The sequence below is a fragment of the Pteropus vampyrus genome, unplaced genomic scaffold (genome assembly GCF_000151845.1).
Source record: "Pteropus vampyrus isolate Shadow unplaced genomic scaffold, Pvam_2.0 Scaffold699, whole genome shotgun sequence".
NCBI classification, from domain to species: Eukaryota; Metazoa; Chordata; class Mammalia; order Chiroptera; family Pteropodidae; genus Pteropus; species Pteropus vampyrus.
The window spans coordinates 72,051-77,910 of NW_011889480.1; the positions used below are offsets into that span (position 1 = coordinate 72,051).

The 5,860-nt window shown below is 40.8% G+C and overlaps 1 protein-coding gene across 2 annotated transcripts in view; it reads left to right on the top strand.

Moving 5' to 3' along the window:
• Positions 1-3,140: 3,140 nt before the first annotated feature.
• The window catches only part of ZNF317 (zinc finger protein 317), a 13,888-nt gene continuing 11,168 nt past the window's right edge, over positions 3,141-5,860 (top strand). Inside the window, exons 1-2 of one of the 2 annotated variants that reach the window (XM_011385350.2) lie at positions 3,141-3,333; positions 5,294-5,508. The gene's annotated coding sequence lies outside the window, so the exon portion shown is untranslated. The remainder of the gene's footprint in view (positions 3,334-5,293; positions 5,509-5,860) is intronic. The other variant, XM_011385348.2, reaches the window with a different exon arrangement.

Below are 5,860 nucleotides of genomic sequence, written 5' to 3' on the forward strand. Positions count from 1 at the left end.
CGGCAATAACCTATTGTCCCTAGAAACTCCCGCATCTGCCTCTTAGTCTGTGGGGTAGGGATGCCAAGTATTGCCTGGATCCTGCTGGGTGAGAGCTTTCAGGTCCCTCTTTCTAAGTTATATCCCAGGTACGTGGCCTGTGAAGTGCAAAGCTGGGTCTTTTTGGCAAACACCGATACCCTTTCCTTTGGAGTTCTTGCAACAAATCCTTTGTCGCCTGTTGGCATTCTTCCTTTGTCTCAGCAGCTAGCAGTAAATCATCCACATACTACAAGAGCGTGACCTTCGGATGTTGTTGTCTATACTCAATCAAGTCTTTTCCTAATGCCTCATCAAACAATGTGGGGGAATTTTTAAATTCTTGTGGCAACCTAGTCCATGTTAGTTGTCCTAAAAACATTCCATCTGGATCTTCCCATTCAAAATGGACCAGCAGTTTCTGTTAAAACTGAGTAAGTTGCACCAGTATCAACTAAAAAGTTCACAGGTTTGCCCCCTACTTGCAAAGTTACCTTGGGCTCTCTGGGGCTCATTATATAAGAGCCCTGACATCCCTATTCATCTTCTAAAAGAATGAGGGGCCTTTTTTCTTCTTTTTCCTTAGAATTCTTCCCTTTTTCAGAGCACTCATTTTTCCAATGGCCTTTCTCCTTGCAAATAGCACATTGGTCTCTTCCTAGCCTGGGTTTTCTATTTTGGCCTTCTTCGTTGCTGGGTCCCCTTCTATTGTTAGGGATTTTTTTCCCAAGGAGGTCGGTTTCCTTGTTGTCCCACAAACATGACCTTCTGCACATACTCCCTATTGTTAAATACCTTCTGTGCTATCTCTAGTAGCTTGGATAAATTCTCACCCTCAAATCCTTCTAATTTTTATAATTTCTTTTTAATATCTGGGGCTGACTGACTAACAAAAGCCAAATTAATTGCCCATCTATTGACTGGATCTTCAGGATCTATAGGAGTATATAAGCGATAAGACTCCAGTAACCTTTCTAAAAAGGCAGATGGTGATTCACCTTTCCCCTGTAACACCTCACTTACCTTAGACAAATTTATTGGGTGATGGGCAGCCGCTCTTAGGCCCTGCAACAACAACTGGCGATACCGTTGGAGAGCCTCTTTATCTTGAGTGGTGTTGGGGTCCCAGTCGGGACGAGTACTGGAGAACACAAGTTGCATCCGAACAGGATCCGTTGTGGACTGACCTGTGGGTTCTAATACATGCTTTCTCCCTTCTTCTAAAGTTCTGCCTTTTTCCTCTGTAGTGAACAAAACCTGTAACGACTGTTGACAATCATCCCAGGTAGGCTGATGAGTAAAGAAAATGGTCTCAAGTAGAGAAGTTAACCCTTGTAGTTTTTCAGAAAATGGGGGGGGGGGTTCTGCAATTTCCAATTATACAAATCACTAGTAGTAAAAGGAACATACAACATCATAGGGGTGGTGTCTCCAGGTGGCATGACCTCTTTCAAGGGTGCCAACACGGGCACCAGTGATGTCGTGGAATCAGGGGGAGGCTGGTATTGCAACCCAGTACGGGTATGTGGGGGACTACTTAATTCTCCATGCGCTCCGAACCCCGAAACGTTGGGGCGCGGGTACGGAGGGGGTATGGCCAGTTCAGGTGGATCTTCTGGTGGAGCCAGCAATACTGGAGGCTTCTGGGGTGGGCTGGTTGGAACTGCTGCCATTATTGATGATACAGTACTTTGGCATGTTTTCAAATACTTAGGGGCATCTGACACGATATCAATCCATACATCAAGGTAAGGAGCTTGATCCGGGTGGCCTGGATTCCCATAAACTATACCTCTGACCCTGAAAGCCATTTGCAAGTCAAACGAACCTTCACTGGGCCACCCGACTCCAAGGGTGGGCCAGTCCAATTGACAAAATCTCTGTAAATCAAAAGGAGTTACCGAAGCCCCATATCCTTGTGCCCTTTTCCTAAAATCTTTAAAGTGATTAAGTAAACATTGGAGTGGTGTCAGTTTCCCAGGTGTTTGCCCCATTATTACACAAAACAGAGCAGAAGCAAACACAGACAATCAATCAGACAAACAGACAAATGAATAAGCACACTTAACACTAAACCTAGGTGGGGGTCTGTCGTCACAGCCCCCACTGGACCAGTGATCCTGTGTCGCGTCCGACTCACTAGGTCCCCTGGGCCCCCTTCTGATACAGCCTTAGAGCATACAGGTGGTTCCCCATTTTGCCACTGCCGAGAGGAGGGGGGATCCTGGCCCGGGCTGGGTGAAATCCCCAGAGGCCTTCCCAAGCACACGGGGATCCCCACCCCCATCACAGCAGCGACCACACAACCAACAGATCTCCTTACCTGAAGGTGTGGATCTCGCTGGGGCCTCCAAAATGTTGTGGCCTGTATAGAATAGACCAAACCAAGTATGCTCTTAAAGGCTGTTTATTAGCCGGTGGCTGTCCTGTACAAAGGAGCAGCCCAGAAATGGCAAGATACAAGGTTTTTAAGCCCTAAATCCCATTCCTCATTCTGTCTTAAACACAAAGGTCCATCTTTCTCCTATTCACTACCTGTCAACCCACTGGTCAGGTGTGCAAGCGGGGAGTACAGAAGCAGAAAGCTTGTTAGAAGAATATGTTCCTATGGGTGATTGCCTATGTTCCCATGGACAATAGCCAGTATTCCCATGGACGATGGCCAAACAGTAATTTTCAGCTTATATACAATTGATTATTTTTCATGCCACGCAAGCAAGCAGGGTTACACAGGCTAAAATTGGCAGTTAGCGTATGAGCTCATTGTTACAAGTTTCATGATTAACAGAATGTAGTTAGGGGTTCCAGAAACTAGGCCTAAGGTATAGATTTCCTTTGTCCAGTTTCAGGTTTTAATTATCCTTTAACCCTTTCACATTTCAGCAGGCTATCACACTACTACAGAGAAAATGATTATAAGATGAAAAGAAGCCTGAGCCCTGAGAACTGAGTCCTGAAGCACTCAAACAATCAGAAGTCGGGGAAATGATTATCTGAAACCACCAGGGCACTGCCACCATATCCATTTAAGCTTGAGAACTACATATCCCAGAATCCTTTAGGCACTATGTTTCCGGGTTAGAGCTTTCAAGGAAGTCCCACGAGATTTAGAAGGCGGAAGTGAGGCGGAAGCCATTACTCTGGGGAATGCGATCACTACTCTACTTACGGGGGGCCGTGGAGTACTCTGCTGCGGTTTCCTCTAAGATGTTGGGGTCCCTCTCTTTTCCTGTGGCACACTGGGCCTCAGTATGAGCTCGTCCTTTCAGTGCAGTTTTCGTGACCTCCGCTCCTACGGATTTCACCGTTAATAGGGTAAGCTCCGCTTTCCTCATTTAACCCTTTACCCTCAGCCTTCCTGAGGACCCGATAGGTCGACGAGGCGGGGAAAATTGGAGGGGCGGGGGTGGGTACCTGCGACTGGGAAGCCAGACAGCCAGGGCGAGGCGTTTGTTTTAGGCTCTGTGATCAGCGATATGAAACGCTGATGAAGGGCGACCGAGATTTAGGACTACTATATTTAGCGGCAAGGGGCGGGCGCTGGTGATCTGGTCAAAAAAACTGACAGCTGGGGGTGGAGACGGAAAAGCCTGGCCCAAATGAGTTTGGTGCATTATGAGGGCTCAGGATATTGGAGACCCCGAGGATAAACTTCTTTTCTTTTTGCTTTTCTGGTCAGTTTCCTTTTTTCCACAGTTTTGTCTACTATTAACACAGGCATACTGATTTTCTTTTTGGTAGTATTTCTCTTGACTGCCTTTTGTACTTAAACTTTTGGGTGCACTTGTCTGTTTTTATTTTAATAACTTGTAGTTGACTCTCATGTAAATAACTAGATTAAAAATTCACTTCAACATTGTTATTTAACATCAGAGTTTGTCCATTAATAGTTATTGTGATTACTAATATTTTGCATTGATTTTTACCATCCCGTTTGTTGCTTTCTGTTTAGCCTTTTCCTATAGGACCATGTGCAAAAAAAGGTAGGAAAACACACACTTAAAAAAAACAGCATTAGAGCAAATCCACAAACCAGGCCAAGAGAAGATTACGAAATCTTAGAAACCTGTGTGATCCTTAAGTGCATTCTCCTCTTCTCCCAAGATTTTCTTTATGCGTTTTACTGCTTATATGTTTTCCCCAAAATGTATTTCCTAATTTTGGTAATAATTTGTGAATAGACTCACACTCTTAGGTATTTTCAGGTGCATCTTTTTTTTTCCCATATTGATGCAACTGCATATTTTAATGATTTCTAAATATCTTGTAGATGAAGTTTGTACCCTACATTCTTTTTTCAGATACCTTACGGCTTAAATTGTACAGTCAGTTTACTAAGTTTCGTATACTGGGGTTTTGTTTTCAGGTTGTGTTCAATAATAAGTTTGAGAATGTTGGCATTATTAGGTCATTGAATCTTTTAAACAAATTATATATATTTATTTGCATCTTCTATAATGCCTTTTAATAAAGTTTTATGGGTACCAACAAAAGGAATTTAAGAATTTTTTTTGTTGTTAGATTTATTCCTGGGAACTTTTTGTTCTTGCTTTGAAATTACATTCTTTTCCAATAGCTTTGTATATTGAATTTGGGTTCTACAAGCTTGCTAAATTATATATCTCATAATTTTCGTGTAGTGTTTTGGATGTTCTTCACCGACAATTTTATCTGTATAGAATGAATAAGTAAATATTTATAGTTTTTGCTTATTACACATTTTTAAATTATTACTTTATGCTGGGCTGGCTGGGGATTTCCAGTAGCACTGAATGGAGTTCGGATAGAAGGCAGTCCTGTTTTCTTTTTGATCTTAAGGGAAATTAATTTTAATGCTTGCTGGGAACTTTTTTTTTTTTTTTTTAAGATAGTGTTTATTAGGTCAAGGAAGCTCTCTTCCTAGTTTAAGAGTTTTTCTCTTTTCTCATGAACAGCTGTGAGGTTTCTACAAGTGATTTTTTTCCCAGTATCTACTTTTGATATCTGTTTGTTGATGTATTTCAAACATCTTAAATAATGTCTGGCCTGCGATAGGTGCCATTACTGTTTGTGCATGGAAAAAATGAGTCAATAATATGCTCTTGTTACTTGTCTGATAGTGTGGTAAATTACATCACTGGAATTTTCTAATTTTTTATGAAATTAGCATTGGTAAATACCTTTCTTGGAAAGGATGCTTATTAATTGTATCATTTTGCCTTCTATTTGCTAATGTTTGGTGATTTAGACCTATGTTTGACTGAAATTGGCTTGTAATTTTCCTTTTCTGTTTCAGGTTTTTACCAGCTTCAAAAAATGGGTTGGGGTGTTGTTTCCTCTTTTTTCTAAACTCTGGAGTATTTTGCATAAGAGTAGAATGACTTGTTCCATAAAGGGAGCTGTACCAGGAAAAACCATTAAGGTCTGGAGTTTACTTTGTGGGAATTTTTAAAGCTGTTGTTTCAGTTCCCTTAAAGGTCATAGGGCATCCAAATTTTCCATTTCATTATGGTAAGTAAAATATTTTTAGAAATTTATTCATACCATCTAAGGTTTAAATTGTATAGTCAAAGTTGTTAATAATGTGCTCTTATTTTAATGCTTGCTACATCTGTAATGTTACCTGTTTTTTTCACTTCTATATTTATGTGCTTCTTTTTTAAAAAAAAATCCAGCCAGGATTTGGTCAGTTTTGTTTTTCTCAAAGAACTTTTGGCTTGATCAAACCACATTATAATATGTATGTTTTCTGTTTCATTATTTTCTGTTATCATTTCTTTACTTTTACTTTTTTTTAAAATTTATTTTAATTACTTTCAAGAAAACAGTACATTGGTTAGACATATATATAGTTTGTAAAATA